Source organism: Coregonus lavaretus, assembly GCF_964263955.1.
Source record: "Coregonus lavaretus genome assembly, chromosome: 15".
NCBI lineage: Eukaryota > Metazoa > Chordata > Actinopteri > Salmoniformes > Salmonidae > Coregonus > Coregonus lavaretus.
Genome location: NC_140002.1, coordinates 7,015,527 through 7,034,915, shown reverse-complemented (window position 1 = coordinate 7,034,915; position 19,389 = coordinate 7,015,527).

Sequence of the window (19,389 nt, the reverse complement as noted above, 5' to 3'; positions counted from 1 at the left end):
CCTTAACATTAACAAAAAACCCTAACCGAAAAACAATGTTTTTTGTTATTTCCCCCCCACTTAATTAAGATCAGAGTGCAGTTATCACAAAACATATGATTTTCTGTGTTATAGTCGATAGGCTATAAAGGCCTGGGAAAGTAATTCAAATAAAACCAGAGAGAAAGAGGCGAACTTTAGGCTACACGGTGAATTTGCAAGGCATGCAAGATGCAGATTACCAAAATATATGAGCAAGCTTCTGCCTGCACCTCCTCTCTCTCCCTCCTGCTGGCCTGTCTGCACCTCCTCTCTCTCCCTCCTGCTGGCCTGTCTGCACCTCCTCTCCCTCCCTCCTGCTGGCCTGTCTGCCCCTCCTCTCCCTCCCTCCTGCTGGCCTGTCTGCCCCTCCTCTCTCTCCCTCCTGCTGGCCTGTCTGCCCCTCCTCTCCCTCCCTCCTGCTGGCCTGTCTGCACCTCCTCTCTCTCCCTCCTGCTGGCCTGTCTGCCCCTCCTCTCTCTCCCTCCTGCTGGCCTGTCTGCCCCTCCTCTCCCTCCCTCCTGCTGGCCTGTCTGCACCTCCTCTCTCTCCCTCCTGCCTCATTATATGAAATTACAGTAGGCTACGGGTAGCCTTTATCGATTACCCTTTTCAAACATAATGGAATGTGGCCCCTTGAAAGCCTCGGCTACGGATTGTTTTTCTGTCTGTTACGGTAGGCTACACTACGGATTTTTTAATGCCCACACGAAACCTTCTCTGGAGATATGAACTGGCATTTTAGTTGTCTGTAAAGGAATGAGGCTTCTAAAGCGGGACTAACGTCCATCACTAGTTGACCAGAACTGTTAATCAAATAATCTTAAGCTGCTGCACGCAGCCTGCGCGCAGACCAATCACTGAACAAAAATATAAACTCAACATGTAAAGTGTTGGTCCCATGTTTCATGAGCTGAAATAAAAGACCCCAGAAATGTTCCATACACAGAAAAGGTTTACTAATTTTGTGCACAAATTAGTTTACATCCCTTTGCCAAGATAATCAATCCACCTGACAGGTGTTGCATATCAAGAAGCTGATTAAACAGTATGATCATTACACAGGTGCCTCTTCTGCTGGGGACAATAAAGGACACTAAAATGTGCAGTTTTGTCACACAACACAATGCTACAGACGCCTCAAGGTTTGAGGCAGCGTGCAGTTGGCATGCTGACTGCAGGAATGTCCACCAGAGCTGTTGCCAGAGAATATAATGTTAATTTCTCTACTATGAGCCGCCTCCAACATCGTTTTAGAGAATTTGGCAGTATGTTCAACTGGCCTCACAACCGCAGATCACGTGTATGGCGTCGTGTGGGAGAGCGGTGTGCTGATGTCAACGTTGTGAACAGAGTGCCCCATGGTGGCGGCGGGGTTATGCTATGGGCAAGCATAAGCCACGGACAATGAACACAATTGCATTTTATCGATGGCAATTTTAATGCAGCGAGATACCGTGACAAGCTCCTGAGGAAGATGAAAATGTACTAGTTTTTCCATGGCCTGCATACTCACCAGACATGTCACCCATTGAGCATGATTGGGATGCTCTGGATCGACGTGTATGACAGCGTGTTCCAGTTCCTGCCAATATCCCGCAACTTCACACAGCCATTGAAGAGGAGTAGGACAACATTCTACAGGACACAATCGAAAGCCTGCGAAGGAGATTTGTCGCGCTGCATGAGGCAAATGGTGGTCACTCCAGATATTGACTGGTTTTCTGATCCACGCCCCAATTTTGCTTTTTAAGGTATCTGTGACCAACAGAATCATATCTGTATTCCCATTTGTGTGAAATCCATAGATTAGGGCCTAATGAATTTATTTCAATTGACTGATTTCCTTATATGAACTGTAACAGTAACATCTTTGAAATTGTTGCATGTTGCATTTATATTTTTGTTCAGTATACTTAAAAGTTTGTTAAATACCGTGACTTACCAAGACATTTAGTAGAAATAAAACAAATCTAGCTACCATACCATAAAAAAACAGCATACAAAACAACACAGCAGCACATCAATCTGATACGTTTATTGTTGCTAAGGAAACAATAAAGAACATTTTATGCCAGAGCAGAATTCTACTGTCACCTTGTTTTTTATTGTCTGAAATTATTTTGTATCGTTTTAACGGAAAACCGATTTTAAAAAATGCAGTTTAAACGTTAAAACAAAATTGTCCAATTGTCACATCCCTAGTTTGTGCCTCCCTGATGCCATTGGCTAGGTTACCTGTATCTGACTGCCTCTCACAACATAACTGAAGAGCTGGATTTTTCACTGTTGGTCAAGATGAGATTTTCCATCTCCACCCCATCATTCTTGGGGTGAGGTAACACAGAAGTACTAGAAGTATTCTACAGCCTGATCTATGGGTGAACAATGTGCTGTTCCCCACTCTGGCTGCACTCAACAGTGGAGGTGATTGAGTGAGCCGATTGGAGGCTCTGACTGGTGCGGGCACGATACTCGCGACCTACTGCGAGTTCCATTGGGCCTGCCAGTCTCTCCTAGCCCCCGCTTACCCCTCGGCTCACCCCCTCCTTCCCTCCCCTGCTTGCCAGGACTGCAGTTAGTGGCCCTCCATAAAGTACAGTACAGTACAGAACCGTACAGCCAGACGACACCTGTGAGTGCAGGGAGAGTCATCAATCACGACGACAACACGATTGACCACAGGCACCTCAAGTAATCTCATCAAGGATATGGATTGATATTTTGCCAGGGAGGTTAAGGACTGTATTATAATGCATCCATTGATTTGGAAGGGACAGGGGTGGGAAATCTCCAGTGTGTTATACCTGGGTGACCTCTTGAGCAGCATTTGAATTACTGGCAGCCATTCTGCCGGGCTCAAATAATAGGATGTAATTTAACATTTGATTAAGCAAACTTGGGAAACTTAAACTTTTCTGGCATTAAAGGAAAGATTCACCCATTTTAAATGTTATATAGTTTTTGTGCATCTCTGAGCAATGTTCTATCGATGTCCAGGGTCAGTTGGTGTTTTCATGTGTACACTGTATCTATTAGTTGTTCAAGCAGGCAGAAATACAGCTGGTATGACAAGTTTTGCATCATATGCATTCAAAATGGGTGAATCTTTCCTTTTAGTAGCAGTCTTCTTCCCTGAAGGAGCAGGCACCGTACTGTATGGCCACCGCTTTGCGAGCTCCGACCCAACTTTACTATTTTGTGATTCTTTTGTTGTTTATTTTTACTTTATTTTCACGAAATGGATCCACTATAATTTCTTACAACCAAAAATAACTTTTGAACATCAGATTAGCAGTTACTTACCTCAATTCCGGCTTCGAGTTCAGCTTGTCTGTCCTGGGCTCTTTCTGTAATTCCAAGAAAAAAAATTGGGCTTCCCAAGAGGAAACGCTGACGTTACAGAGGCAAGAGAGGGGGGATCCTGGCGAGATTAAGGCAAAGGGAGAACCGGCCGCCTCTTACATTTACATTTACGTCATTTAGCTCTTCCCTCCTTCCCTCCTTTTCACTTAATAATAAGATGGATGACCTCCGATCGCAGATTTGCTACCAACGGGACTCTCGAAACTAAAATATTCTCTGCTTTCTGAAACATAGCTCTCGGACAAGATACCCCCCATGGCTATCCAACTCGATGGATTCTCCATTCACCGTGCGGACAGGACAGTGGATTCTGAGAAATCGAGGCAGTGAGGGGTTTGCCTCTTCATCAACAACAACTGGTGTGCTGACTCGAGTGTGGTGGATGTGTTGACCCATTGTTCACCCGTCTTGAAATACCTGATGGTCAAATTCTGACCCTTTTACCTCCAGAGGGAGTTTTCAGCTGTTATCATGACTGTTGTATACATTCCACCTCAGGACAAGAAAAATAACAAGCTGGCACTTAACAACTATACGATGCTATGACCAAGCAGGAAAACTTACATCCAAAGGCTGCTTTTCTGGTTGCCGGCAATTTTAATTCTGCATCATTAGACACGTAATGCCCAACTTCCATCAACACGTCTCCCTCGTCACCAGGGGAGATAAAGTCCTAGACCACTGTTCTTCTACCCACAAGCAAGCATACAAGGCCCTCCCTCGTCCGCCATTTGACATATCAGATCATGACTCCGTACTCCTGCTTCCTGTTTATAAGCAGAAGCTCAAACAGGAATTACCCGTGACTCACCAGAATCAGAGATTATGCTTGAAATATGTTTCGGCTTCATTAGGAAATGCATCGGCGACGTTGTCCCCACAGTGAAGGTTCGCTGCTTCCCCAATCAAAAGCCCTGGATTAACACAGAGGTTGGTGCTAAACTAAAGGACAGGGCTACCGCACACAGGGCTATCGCAGACAACCCTGAGGCTACGGCTTAAGATAGGAACAAGTACCAGAAGTCCCGCTATGACCTCCGCAGAGTCATCAAACGAGCTAAAGGACAATATAAAAAAGGCAAGCACGCCACATCGACGGGGCTGCAATAGAGCGGGTCGAGAGTTTCAAGTTCCTCGGTGTCCTCACACATGCACACAGTCATGAAGAAGGCGCGACAGCGCCTCTTCCCCCTCAAGAGGTTGAAAAGGTTTGGCATGGGCCCTCAAGTTCTACAGTTGTACCATTGAGAGCATTGACTGGCTGCATCACTGCTTGGTATGGCAATAGCACCACCCTCGATTGCATGGCGCTACAGAGGGTGGTGTGGACAGCCCAGTACATTACTGGGGCCGAGCTCCCTGCCGTCCAGGACCTCTACATCAGGCGGTGTGAAAGGAATGCCCGGAAAATCATTAAAGACTCCATCCACGGCAAGCGGTACCAGTGCATCAAGTCTGATACCAACAGGCTCCTGAACAGCTTCTATCCCCATGCCATAAGACGGCTAAATATCTAACTAAATAGCTAACAAAATGGCTACACGGACTATCTGAGTTGATGGAGTTGACCCAATCTCTATGCACACTCACATGACCCTACACACTTACGCACACTGACACTCCAACATACATACAAACACTCACTCCATCATTTGCTCACACACACATACAGTAATATGCACATACATTTACATTGACTCTACACACCCACTTACATAAAATCATCCTATACGCTGCTGCTACTCTGTGTATCATATATCCTGATGCCTAGTCACCTTACCCCACCTTACTGCATCTACCTTTATCACTCCAGTATCCCTGCACATTACAAATATGGTATAGGAACTGACCCTGTATATAGTATGCTTACTTACTTCATCGTTTTCTTCTTATTTCTTATTTTTATATCTCGTATGGTTTTGTTCTACCTTGTTATTTTAGTAATACATTGTTATTGATTACTGCATTGTTGGGGTTAGAGCTTGCAAGAAAGACATTTCACTGTACTTGTGAATGTGACATTAAAAAGTTGAAATTTTAAACATGAAACACCTATACTCAGACAGAAATGGCCTGAGTCATCCTGTGTTATCTGAGAGAGAGAAAGACTATGAACTATGACTAAAATACTAAAAGACAGCCCTCAGTTAGACTCGCTCAAGACAAAACACATCAACAACTTTGGGCATCTGGTGAACCTTACTCCTTCCCTCTCTCACTGGAGTGTTTCATCCATTCACCCTGCATGACCAGAGCTGCTGGGCCTTAGCGTGTTGCCCTTTGCAGGGCAACCGAGTGGCGCAGTGGTCTAAGGCACTGCAGCGCAGTGTAAGCTGTGTCACTAGAGATCCTGGTTCGAATCCAGGCTCTGTCGTAACCGGCCGCGACCGGGAGACCAATGGGGCGGCGCACAATTGGCCCAGCGTCGTCCAGGGTAGGGGAGGGAATGGCCGGCAGGGGTGTAGCTCAGTTGGTAGAGCATGGCGTTTGCAATGCCAGGGTTGTGGGTTTGATTCCCACGGGGGACCAGTATAAGAAAATAATGTATGCACTCACTAACTGTAAGTCGCTCTGGATAAGAGCGTCTGCTAAATGACTAAAATGTAAAAATGTAAATGCAGGGGAAGGACAAAGTGAAGCCCATTGATCCAGCCTGATTGCATGCTCTTTACTGGGATGTACACGTAAGTAGAGGAAGAGGGGGAGAAATCTACATGTCAGGACGCAGCACTTCAATCCCTAAACAGACTTATCAATCAAGCCCATTTGGAGCAGCTAAACGCCTTTATTTATCAGCACCTGGTGCACTCCTGTCAATAAAACTCAATAACTTATGGAGAGGAGGTCAGAGAGAGAGCTTCCCAGCAGCACTGCCTGGGTGAGGGTCGGGATATTTATTATTATTTTTGGCCTTTCTGCTATTAGCCCATACAAACGCAGAGAGTCTCACCTTTACACAGTGTGCATTAGTGTGTAACCCAAACTGTTCAGACGCTACAGACCATTTTGTGAGAAGACTGATTTTCAGGATGTCTCATGGTCTGACGAACACCGCTCTAGCTCTGCCACCATTCACCGCAAATACGGAAGTGTTACATAGGCGGATGCGGTGGATTGAGACGCATCTCTAGCTTAAACTAATGGATTTTTATGGGGTTGTTTTTATTATGCTAATTCGATTTTCACAGGGTCACGGACATCGACCTTAGGGGCTAATAGGTGTTTGTGTGTGTGTTTGCAACGTGGCACCGTCATAGGATGCCACCTTTCCAACAAGTCAGTTTGTCAAATTTCTGCCCTGCTAGAGCTGCCGCAGTCAGCTATAAGTGCTGTTATTGTGAAGTGGAAACGTCTAGGAGCAACAACAGCTCAGCCAAGCTCACAGAATGGGACCGTCGAGTGGTGAAGCGCGTAGCACGTAAAAATCGTCTGTCCTCGGTTGCAACACTCCCTACCGAGTTCCATACTGCCTCTGGAAGCAACATCAGCACAATAACTATTCGTCGGGAGCTTCATGAAATGGGTTTCCATGACCGAGCAGCCACACATAAGCCTAAGATCACCATGCGCAATGCCAAGCGTTGGCTGGAGTGGTGTAAAGCTCGTCACCATTGGACTCTGGAGCTGTGGAAACGCATTCTCTAGAGTGATTAATCACGCTTCACCATCTGGCAGTCCGACGGACGAATCTGGGTTCGGCGGAGGCCAGGAGAATGCTACCTGCCCCAATGCAAAGTGCCAACTGTAAAGTTTGGTGGAGGAGGAATAATGGTCTGGGGCTGTTTTTCATGGTTCGGGCTAGGCCCCTTAGTTCCAGTGAAGGGAAATCTTAACGTTACAGCATACAATTACATTCTAGACGATTCTGTGCTTCCAACTTTGTGGCAACAGTTTGGGGAAGGCCCTTTCCTGTTTCATCATGACAATGCCCCTGTGCACAAAGTGAGGTCCATACAGAAATGGTTTGTCGAGATCGGTGTGGAAGAACTTGACTGGCCTGCACAGAGCTCTGACCTCAACTCCATCGAACACCTTTGGGATGAATTAGAACGCCGAATGCAAGCCAGGCCTAATCGCCCAACATCAGTGCCCGACCTCACTAATGCTCTTTTTAGAATGAGATGTTCGACGAGCAGGTGTCCACATACTTTTGGTCATGTAGTGTATGTTGGTGTGTGTGTGTGTGTGTGGTTGGTGTGTGTGTGTGGTTGGTATGTGTGTGTGTGGTTGGTGTGTGTGTCTGTGTGTGTGTGTGTGTGTGTGTACAGTGAGGGAAAAAAGTATTTGATCCCCTGCTGATTTTGTACGTTTGCCCACTGACAAAGACATGATCAGTCTATAATTTTAATGGTAGGCTTATTTGAACAGTGAGAGACAGAATAACAACAAAAAATCCAGAAAAACTAATGTCAAAAACGTTATAAATTGATTTGCATTTTAATGAGGGAAATAAGTATTTGACCCCTCTGCAAAACATGACTTAGTACTTGGTGGCAAAACCCTTGTTGGCAATCACAGAGGTCAGACGTTTCTTGTAGTTGGCCACCAGGTTTGCACACATCTCAGGAGGGATTTTGTTACCACTCCTCTTTGCAGATCCAAGTCATTAAGGTTTCGAGGCTGACGTTTGGCAACTCAACCTTCAGCTCCCTCCACAGATTTTCTATGGGATTAAGGTCTGGAGACTGGCTAGGCCACTCCAGGACCTTAATGTGCTTCTTCTTGAGCCACTCCTTTGTTGCCTTGGCCGTGTGTTTTGGGTCATTGTCATGCTGGAATACCCATCCACGACCCATTTTCAATGCCCTGGCTGAGGGAAGGAGGTTCTCACCCAAGAATTGACGGTACATGGCCCCGTCCATCGTCCCTTTGATGCAGTGAAGTTGTCCTGTCCCCTTAACAGAAAAACACCCCCAAAGCATAATGTTTCCACCTCCATGTTTGACGGTGGGGATGGTGTTCTTGGTGTCATAGGCAGCATTCCTCCTCCTCCAAACATGGCGAGTTGAGTTGATGCCAAAGAGCTTGATTTTGGTCTCATCTGACCACAACACTTTTACCCAGTTTTCCTCTGAATCATTCAGATGTTCATTGCCAAACTTCAGACGGGCCTGTATATGTGCTTTCTTGAGCAGGGGGACTTTGCGGGCGCTGCAGGATTTCAGTCCTTCACGGCGTAGTGTGTTACCAATTGTTTTCTTGGTGACTATGGTCCCAGCTGCCTTGAGATCATTGACAAGAACTCCCATGTAGTTCTGGGCTGATTCCTCACCGTTCTCATGATCATTGCAACTCCGCGAGGTGAGATCATGCATGGAGCCCCAGGCTGAGGGAGATTGACAGTTATTTTGTGTTTTTTCCATTTGCGAATAATCGCATCAACTGTTGTCACCTTCTCACCAAGCTGCTTGGCGATGGTCTTGTAGCCCATTCCATCCATGTGTAGGTCTACAATCTTATCCCTGACATCCTTGGAGAGCTCTTTGGTCTTGGCCATGGTGGAGAGTTTGGAATCTGATTGATTGATTGCTTCTGTGAACAGGTGTCTTTTATACAGGTAACAAGCTGAGATTAGGAGCACTCCCTTTAAGAGTGTGCTCCTAATCTCAGCTCGTTACCTGTATAAAAGACACCTGGGAGCCAGACATCTTTCTGATTGAGAGGGGGTCAAATACTTATTTCCCTCATTAAAATGCAAATCAATTTATAACATTTTTGACATGCGTTTTTCTGGATTTTTTTGTTGTAATTCTGTCTCTCACGGTTCAAATAAACCTACCATTAAAATTATAGACTGATCATTTCTTTGTCAGTGGGCAAACATACAAAATCAGCAGGGGATCAAATACTTTTTTCCCTCACTGTATGTAAGTGTTGAGACACACAGACTCAGAAAGTAAAGCTAAGTATCTATTTTCTATTACCTGCAATAAAATCAAATTAATGACAACGTTACAATGATAATCCTCAGATTTGACCTAGCAGCTCTCATATGTCTCTCAAGCTAACTACACCTTGAACATACATTACACACTGTACCAACACATTTTCAAGGTGACTTCTACTACAGCCTTTAAATCTACTTCCATTTCGATCAGTCACTGAAAACCTGCACGGTGGCGAGCCGCTCGACAATTCTACTTTTCCATAGACCTCTTTACAGATAAGTCTCTCCTGGCTGCATGTCACAGTCTCTGGTCTCTCTCTCTCTCTTTGCTGTCTGCAGTCTGTCCCTGTGCCATGGCGTTAGTGGAGCAGCACAGACGGAGAGAGAGAGAGAGAGAGAGAGAACCTCCCCACGGTACAGGTTTAATTTAGCAGGTAATGAGCGTTCTGCCTCTGTCACTCAGGACCTTAGCTTACCTGCCTGAGAGGGGAATACAACCAGTCCCACAGTATGTCTGCATCCCAAATCGCACCCTATCACCTATATTGTGCACTACTTTTGACCAGAGCCCTATGAGCCCAGTTCAAAATAGTGTACTATAAAGGTAATAGGGTGACATTTGGGATGCAGCCCCTGTCCCACAGTATCACCAACCTGTTTGACTCCCAACCTGGCTGACTCCCCCTGTTCAGATCAATGAACGCATGTCTGTCTGTCTGTATGTCTGTCCCAACCCTCTGACCTGTCCTGTCTACAAGGGAGGGTCAGTGTTAACTATGCCCAGCTTCTGTCTTCCAGACCCAGTGTGTGTGTGTGTGTGTGTGTGTGTGCACGTGTGTTGGATTGTGTGTGTGAGAGAGAGAGAGGGGGGGAGGGTTAGTGGCAGGCACATGATAGCTCCAGTCTGATGTTATTTAGTGTAACTCAAAGCAGGACTGGACAAACTATGGACTGGATGGCTGAGCTGGTCCAGAGATGAATAGAGAAGCTTATACTGAGCTTAAATCTGAGACAGAACATTCTATGTCTGGAAATAGATCAGACCTGGGCCTGGCCACCAAGCTAAAGAAGGATCAGTAGAGGCAGGCAAAGATGAACAGCAAAAATATATTTCAAGACTGCTTCTATACCACAGAATCTGAGAGAAATACTTTTTTGCATGTTTTGAGTCCAGCCTTTGGGTCAGCCTGGGATTTAAACTATCTTTCCCACAAAAATGTCAATTGAAAATACATTAAATTAAGCCTGAAATGTTCATGCTGGATGCTGTTGGTGAGGTGATCATGGGTGGCTAGTTGGCGGGGCATGTTGAGGGGCAGAGAGGACTGTCTTAGCCAGAGGCAGAGCTGTCTCAATCAGGCCAAACAGAGCAGGACGGGGCCTTCACCCTCACCTGCTCCACTCAGCCACTCTAGATCTACTGGGGTTTTTATGACATGACACACTCAGTAAGGGGACATGCCGCTCAACTTTCTCCCCACCTCATTCTCCATTGCCCCCAAAATCCCAGAGCGAGCATGCACGCAAGCACACATACGCACACATATACGCACACACACACACACACACACACACACACACACACACACACACACACACAAACGCACACGCACACGCACACGCACATCAGTGTGGCGCGTTGCCAAGAGAGCCCATCAAAGAGCACTGTTCCACAGGGTCAAGCCTGGTGTCAACGCCGCCATCCCAGCAGTCGCACACAGTGTCTTCCTCTCAAAGTCAACGCTGCAAATTAGGTTTCACATCCTGTCCTTTAAAAAGAGGTAGCGAGAGAGAGAGGGAGGGGGGAGGAGGAAAGGGAGGAGGAATTAACTAATTTCTCTCCGGTCCGAGATCCACTGTGTACACAGCTACATCAATCAGTCCAGTAATCCGTTGTCACTCCGGCTGCATACTAACAGCTGTCTGCACGGACTGCATGCCCCATAGGCACCAGTCTGGAGCACAGAGGATGTCACCCTTCGCTTGCTATCTCAAACAGGTATAAAACAGATCCATATTCAAGAGAGAATCTACATATGAAGACCACAGCACCCATCCAATAAACAAACCAAAATACAAATGTCCAATTATTTTGGTGTATTAAAGTTAATCCAAAGTCTTTTAGAGATAGAAACACATATCAATGTTGAGGTTTGCAGACAAATGAAGCCGATTCAAGTTTAATTTAACAGAGAATGTTTACACCTCCTAATATCATTCACTTGCTGAGCTGTTAACTATTGATTGCAGTCACTGGAATACCCACGGCTTCACTGTTTAAAATACCATTTGAGTTTACAGATTGTGGATTCAAATAGTAATGTCTGCAAGTTTCCACTTAATTTCCTTAAACCTGAAATTGTAATCTTCTGGTAAGGGCGTACTTTTGCTTTTATGGAAGGTCATATACAGTTGAAGTCGGAAGTTTACATACACTTAGGTTGTAGTCATTAAAACACGTTTTTCAACCACTCCACAAATGTATTGTTAACAAACTATAGTTTTGGCAAGTCGGTTAGGACATCTACTTTGTGCGTGACACAAGTAATTTTCCAACAATTGTTTACAGACAGATTATTTCACTTATGATTCATTGTATCACAATTCCAGTGGGTCAGAAGTTTACATACACTAAGTTGACTGTGCCTTTAAACAGCTTGGAAAATTCATGGCATGGCTTTAGAAGCTTCTGATAGGCTAATTAACATCATTTCAGTCAATTGGAGGTGTACCTATGCATGTATTTCAAGGCCTACCTTCAAACTCAATGCCTCTTTGCTTGACATCATGGGAAAATCAAAAGAAATCAGCCAAGACCTCAGAAAAAAAATTTCTAGACCTCCACAAGTCTGGTTCATCCTTGGGAGCAATTTTCAAACGCCTGAAGGTACCACGTTCATCTTTACAAACAATAGTACTCAAGTATAAACACCATGGGACCACGTAGCCGTCATACCGCTCAGGAAGGAGACGCGCTCTGTCGCCTAGAGATGAACGTACTTTGGTGCGAAAGGTGCAAATCAATCCCAGAACAACAGGAAAGGACCTTGTGAAGGTGCTGGGTGGAAGCCGCCTAGTGAAGATTGAAGAGGCGCTGTTGTGTGGGTGGACCATTTCAGATCATCAGTGATGTGTATGCCGAGGAACTTGAAGCTTTCCACCAGCTCCACAACGGTCCCATCGATGTGGATAGGGGTGTGCTCCCTCTGCTGTTTCCTGAAGTCCACGATCAGCTCCTTTGTTTTGTCGACATTGAGGGAGAGGTTATTTTCCTGGCACCACACTCCCAGGGCCTTCACCTCCTCTCTGGAGGCCTACTACTGTTGTGTCATCTGCAAACTTGATGATTGAGTTGGAGGCATGCGTGGCCACACAGTCATGGGTGAACAGGGTAGTACAGGAGGGGGCTGAGCACACACCCTTGTGGGGCCCCTGTTTTGAGGATCAGCAAAGTGGAGGTGTTGTTTCCTAACTTCACCACCTTGGGGCGGCCCATCAGGAAGTCCAGGACCCAGTTGCACAGGGCGGGGTTCAGACCTAGGGCCCCGAGCTTAATGATGAGCTTGGAGGGTACTATGGTGTTGAATGCTGAACTATAGTCAATGAACAGCATTCTTACATAGGTATTCCTCTTGTCCAGATGGGATAGGGCAGTGTGCAGTGCAATGGCGATTGCATCGTCTGTGGATCTATTGGGGCGGTAAGCAAATTGAAGTGGGTCTAGGGTGTCAGGTAAGGTAGAGGTGATATGATGGCCTCCTGTAGCTCAGTTGGTAGAGCATGGCGCTTGCAACGCCAGGGTTGTGGGTTCGATTCCCACGGGGGGCCAGTATGAAAAATGTATGCACTCACTAACTGTAAGTCGCTCAGGATAAGAGCGTCTGCTAAATGACTAAAATGTAAAAATGTAAATTATCCTTAACTAGCCTCTCAAAGCACTTCATGATGACAGAAGTGAGTGTTACGGGGCGATAGTCATTTAGTTAAGTTACCTTTGCTTTCTTGGGTACAGGAACAATGGTGTACATCTTGAGGCAAGTGGGGACCGCAAACTGGGATAGGGAGAGATTGAATATGTCCGTAAACACTCCAGCCAGCTGGTCTCCGCATGCTCTGAGGACGCGGCTAGGGTTGCCTTCTGGGCCAGCAGCCTTGCGAGGGTTAACACACTTAAATGTCTTACTCACGTCGGCCACGGAGAAGGAGAGCCACAGTCCTTGGTAGCGGGCTGTGTCGGTGGCACTGTATTATCCTCAAAGCGGGAGAAGGTGGTGTTTAGCTTGTCCGGAAGCAAGACATCGGTGTCCGCGACGTGGCTGGTTTTCCCTTTGTAGTCCGTGATTGTCTGTAGACCCTGCCACATATGTCTTGTGTCTGAGCCGTTGAATTGCGACTCCACTTTGTCTCTATACTGACGTTTCGCCTGTTTGATTGCCTTACGGAGGGAATAACTACACTGTTTGTATTCGGCCATATTCCCAGTCACCTTGCAGAATAATAGTAGAGAGAATGATTTATTTCAGCTTTAATATCTTTCATCACATTCCTAGTGGGTCAGAAGTTTACATACACTCAATTAGTATTTGCTAGCGTTGCCTTTAAATTGTTTAACTTGGGTCAAACGTTTCGAGTAGCCTTCCACAAGCTTCCCACAATAAGTTAGGTGAATTTTGGCCCATTCCTCCTGACAGAGCTGGTGTAACTGAGTCAGGTTTGTAGGCCCCTTGCTTGCACACGCTTTTTCAGTTCTGCGCACACATTTTCTATAGGATTGAGGTCAGGGCTTTGTGATGGCTACTCCAATACCTTGACTTTGTTGTCCTTAAGCCATTTTGCCACAACTTTGGAAGTATGCTTGGGGCCATTTGCGACCAAGCTTTAACTTCCTGACTGATGTCTTGAGATGTTGCTTCAATATATCCACATAATTTTCCTTCCTCATGATGCCATCTATTTTGTGAAGCCCACCAGTCCCTCCTGCAGCAAAGCACCCCCACAGCATGATGCTGTCACCCCCGTGCTTCACAGTTGGGATGGTGTTCTTCGGCTTGCAGACCCCTTTTTCCTCCAAACATAACGATGGGCATTATGGCCAAACAGTTCTATTTTTGTTTCATCAGACCAGAGGACATTTCTCCCAAAAGTACGATCTTTGTCCCCATGTGCAGTTGCAAACCGTAGTCTGGCTTTTTTATGGCGGTTTGGGAGCATTGGCTTCTTCCTTGCTGAGTGGCCTTTCAGGTTATGTCGATATAGGACTCGTTTTACTGTGGATATAGATACTTTTGTACCTGTTTCCTCTAGCATCTCCACAAGGTCCTTTGCTGTTGTTCTGGGATTGATTTGCACTTTTCGCACCAAAGTACGTTCATCTCTAGGAGACAGAACGCGTGTCCTTCCTGAGCTGTATGACGGCTGCGTGGTCCCATGGTGTTTATACTTGTGTACTATTGTTTGTACAGATGAACGTGGTACCTTCAGACATTTGTAAATTGCTCCCAAGGATGAACCAGACTTGTGGAAGTCTAGAATATTTTTTTTTTGGCTGATTTCTTTTGATTTTCCCATGATGTCAAGCAAAGAGGCACTGAGGTAGGCCTTGAAATACATCCACAGGTACACCTCCAATTGACTCAAATGATGTCAATTAGCCTATCAGAAGCTTCTAAAGCCATGACATCATTTTCTGGAATTTTCCAAGCTGTTTAAAGGCACAGTCAACTTAGTGTATGTAAACTTCTGACACACTGGAATTTTGATACAGTGAAATAATCTGTCTGTAAACAATTGTTTTGAAAAATTACTTGTGTCATGCACAAAGTACATGTCCTAACCGACATGCCAAAACTATAGTTTGTTAACAAGAAATTTGTGGAGTGGTTGAAAAATGTGTTTTAATGACTCCAACCTAAGTGTATGTAAACTTCCGACTTCAACTGTACATGTCCTTGTTCAGCCAAGTTTCCGAGGAACATAGGATATTACAGTTCTTCAGGTCCCATTGATAGAATAATCTAGAACAGAGCTCATCCAGTTTGTTCTCCAGTGACTGTACATTCACCAATAGAAAAGAGGGTAGAGGCAGATTATTTACGCGCCTCCCATAGTTTAGTCAGGGTTCTCTCACGTCGGCCTCAATATCACAGTCTCTTTCTCTTCTGAGTGTCAGGGATTAGGGCCTGGTCCGGGGTGAGCAGTACGTCCTGTGCAGCTGACTCATTGAAGTAGAAATCTTCATCCAAATCGAGGTTAGTGATCACTGTTCTGATGTCCAGAAGCTCTTTTCGGTCACAGGAAACGATGGCGGAAACATTATGTACAAAAAAAGTTACGATCGTCGCTAAAAAACACAAAACAGCAGAATAGGTCAGGAGCCAGTAAAACGTCCGCTATACATTCCAGCGGCATTCTGGATTCCCTGTTCACCACTCCAGTGTCAATATCAGAGACCCTATATCCCTGTCCACCACTCCAGGTCAATATCACAGACCCTATATCCATGTCCACCGCTCTAGTGTCAACATCACAGGCCCTATATATCCCTATCCACTGCTCCAACACTCCAGTGTCAACACCACTGAGATTGGCTGAGACGAGTTGTAAAGCCCCAGCACGCTGCCACACACCACCATCTTATCTCATGTTTCAAAAGAAACCCTTCTGATGGATCTCATAAAGGTATGTGTGTTATGCTCTCAAATTGCCTTTCCGCTGAATATCATTTTACTGTCTGAGGTAAAATAAATGTGTGTTAGCTTAAGGGATAGAGACAGAGGAGGAGAGGAAAAGGCCATGAAAGGGGAAATGAAAAAAGCAATGGGGGTGTTACATCCACAGGCTTGACAATCACAATGGGAGTGGATTTGTTGGAATATATAAAACAAACAAAAACAACAAAACATCTATCTACCTCAGTGGAGACTGGTGACTTGAAACATTTAGGAGGATGGGAGACCCACGGTACAGGCGCGGAACGCACAGAGATGACAAAGCGTGTTTCAAAAATCGTCAAAGACTAATTATTTTAACCTAAAGCATTTAATAAAGACATTTATAGTACAATATTATGGGGAACGTGAATGAGAGGGCTACTTACACATTGTTGGGAAGGGATCACAGCAGTGATTGAATGAGGTTATGAGGCATGAGTTGAGGTGTTCAGAGGCTTGACTTAAGTGCAGGACAGGGGTTGAGGTGTTCATAGGCTTCAGTGCAGGACAGGCCCATCATGGATGGATGGTGTTGGAGAAGAGCTCAACTCTTCCACAGAGGGTAGGACAGGATTTGACTGGAATAGAAAACAAACAGGATTTAAAAAAGAAAACATCTATCTAACAGGTAGTGTTGAAGTCAATGTAGCCAGAGGAGGATGGAAGCTAGCTGTCCTCCAGCTATAACATGGTACTACCCCAGAGAGTGCTGTTGAAGTTACCATAGACCTTCATTGCAAAACAGTGCGTTTTAATCAATTATTTGGTGACATATTAATACATTTAGTATAGTTTTATCTAAAAATGAACTTTTTTTATGTTTCACTATTTTATTTATATTACATTTCAATGAGGAGGATGGTCCTCCCCTTCCTCCTCTGAGGAGCCTCCACTGATCTACCTATATAAATAAATGCATCGGATAAGGTTAGAGTATAAATGTAAAATACACTATGACAGTGGTAAGAAACACAAGTACAGTATTCTTTGCAGACAAGAAAATGATGCAGGGGTCATCTCAACCACCACCCTAACCTACCATTGCATACTGCATCTTTCAGACTCAAACCTCCAAACCCTCCCTACCTAGACAGATGGCTTATTTCCGAGCTGTTCCCAGCCAAACGACACCCCCTCCATCACTTTAACAAATCACACAGTGCTTCAATCTAGCATTGCTCTAATGTAACGCATTGTACATTCTCCTCTGGAGCGGGATCAAAGCCCTGTTTCCTGCTGGGCCAAGCTGGGGGCACAAGGTGCCTCACACTGAGTCAGAGTTCCCTCTTTCTTCTCCTCCCTCTCCTCCTTTCTCTCTTACACCCTCACTCCATCTCTCTCCTCCTCCAGCACCGCCTTTGATCCCTCAGGTGAAGGGCTGCCAGCCTGAGGTTGTGTGTGCGTGGCGGGAGGATGCAGTTGGAGTTGAAGGCAGTTGAGAGAGAGAGAGAGAGAGAGAGAGAGAGAGAGAGAGAGAGAGAGAGAGAGAGAGAGAGAGAGAGAGAGAGAGAGAGAGAGAGAGAATGTGTGCTAGCAAGAGAGAGTGCAGAGCATTTTCTTCTCCATGTCTCCACCCCTCACGCTCTCTCAACCCTTCCAACCCTCCAACCCCTCTCATCATTGTAAGGCGACCTCCAACCCCCTCATCATTGTAAGGCGACCTCCAACCCCTCTCATCATTGTAAGGCGACCTCCAACCCCCTCATCATTGTAAGGCGACCTCCAACCCCCTCATCATTGTAAGGCGACCTCCAACCCCCTCATCATTGTAAGGCGACCTCCAACCCCCTCATCATTGTAAGGCGACCTCCAACCCCTCTCATCATTGTAAGGCGACCTCCAACCCCCTCATCATTGTAAGGCGACCTCCAACCCCCTCATCATTGTAAGGCGACCTCCAACCCCCTCATCATTGTAAGGCGACCTCCAACCCCCTCATCATTGTAAGGCGACCTCCAACCCCCTCATCATTGTAAGGCGACCTCCAACCCCCTCATCATTGTAAGGCGACCTCCAACCCCTCTCATCATTGATACGTGGTGTAAGGCAACCCCCATACCCCCTCAGTCATGGCTGCTCTTCCGTAGGGAGTAAAGTCACACACACACTTGATCTTTGATTAACCTTCCTCTGAGTGGTGGTGTATTACTACTGACCTTAGTGTATTACTTAATCTGAGACCAAGACAGAACTAATCATATCCACAGGAAGTAGGGGTAGAGCATCACTGTGTACAGCTCCCACCATAGCCACAGGAAGTAGGGGTAGAGCATCACTGTGTACAGCTCCCACCATAGCCACAGGAAGTAGGGGTAGAGCATCACTGTGTACAGCTCCCACCATAGCCACGGGAAGTAGGGGTAGAGCATCACTGTGTACAGCTCCCACCATAGCCACGGGAAGTAGGGGTAGAGCATCACTGTGTACAGCTCCCACCATAGCCACGGGAAGTAGGGGTAGAGCATCACTGTGACCAGCTCCCACCATAGCCACGGGAAGTAGGGGTAGAGCATCACTGTGACCAGCTCCCACCATAGCCACGGGAAGTAGGGGTAGAGCATCACTGTGTACAGCTCCCACCATAGCCACAGGAAGTAGGGGTAGAGCATCACTGTGACCAGCTCCCACCATAGCCACGGGAAGTAGGGGTAGAGCATCACTGTGACCAGCTCCCACCATAGCCACGGGAAGTAGGGGTAGAGCATCACTGTGACCAGCTCCCACCATAGCCACAGGAAGTAGGGGTAGAGCATCACTGTGACCAGCTCCCACCATAGCCACGGGAAGTAGGGGTAGAGCATCACTGTGTACAGCTCCCACCATAGCCACGGGAAGTAGGGGTAGAGCATCACTGTGTACAGCTCCCACCATAGCCACAGGAAGTAGGGGTAGAGCATCACTGTGACCAGCTCCCACCATAGCCACGGGAAGTAGGGGTAGAGCATCACTGTGACCAGCTCCCACCATAGCCACGGGAAGTAGGGGTAGAGCATCACTGTGTACAGCTCCCACCATAGCCACGGGAAGTAGGGGTGCTGCAGCAGCACCCGCTGAAAAATCTGAATTAAGAAAAATATATTAATAAAACATATGTTTAAAATGTTTAAAATAAATCGTAGAAGTAGTGCACTGGGCCTTTAATAGTCCTGTATTAGCCGACCGATATATTTCCGTCTGCAAAAAAGATTAGTCCAGCCCCCCCCCCCCCCCCCCCCGGCTATGGCTCCCACATAGTAAATGCTAACTACCCAATATCTTTGTGAGCATTTGCAAAGAAACCTCCCTGTGTGATTACATTCAGTATAATTTAACACTGGATAATTGACATTCTGTGGGAGGGCCGTAGAGCCCAGTGAGCCTGGGAACAGTTAAGTTGCCCTATGATGCTGCTGTCTGTGTATACTATTG